This window comes from Poecilia latipinna, unplaced genomic scaffold (genome assembly GCF_001443285.1).
Source record: "Poecilia latipinna isolate Pla-1442-1.1 unplaced genomic scaffold, P_latipinna-1.0 Scaffold6207, whole genome shotgun sequence".
NCBI classification, from domain to species: Eukaryota; Metazoa; Chordata; class Actinopteri; order Cyprinodontiformes; family Poeciliidae; genus Poecilia; species Poecilia latipinna.
In genome coordinates, this window is record NW_015118823.1 from 1 (window position 1) to 384 (window position 384).

The window sequence follows — 384 nt, forward strand, 5'->3', positions numbered from 1 at the left end:
TCTGTCATGTTTAGTTCCAGTCTCTGAACCCACATGCAAGAACACAATCAGGAGTCAGCGTATTTCAAAACAATAATATGGTTTATTGTAAAGGGGATGGGGAAAGGGAGTGAGTGTGGAGCAGAAATCAGGATCGGTACCACCAGAGTAGCCACTGCAGACGAGAGGTTGAGGTTAGGCTTTGATAAACGGGGAGTAACGAATCTTATGGCGGAGGCTTACTTTAGAGCTGGGTGAGTGACTTATTGGAGCAGACGGGAATCTGGAGGCGGCGAGGAGAACCAAGGACCGTGGGAGGACGGACAGGTAAGATGGCTGTGTGGAGGGCGAGCTGACGGCTGACAATGATCCAGCGACTGAGAAGTCGGAAGGCTTCGGGCACAA

At 51.0% G+C, this 384-nt stretch overlaps 1 long non-coding RNA gene across 1 annotated transcript; it reads right to left on the reverse strand.

The window, feature by feature from the left end:
• Nucleotides 1-57: 57 nt before the first annotated feature.
• LOC106943845 (uncharacterized) lies at nucleotides 58-376 on the reverse strand. Its single transcript, XR_001424035.1, has 2 exons — nucleotides 223-376; nucleotides 58-154 (listed from the first exon to the last, which is right to left on the reverse strand). It is a non-coding gene; the product is annotated as an uncharacterized LOC106943845 (long non-coding RNA).
• Nucleotides 377-384: the final 8 nt, after the last annotated feature.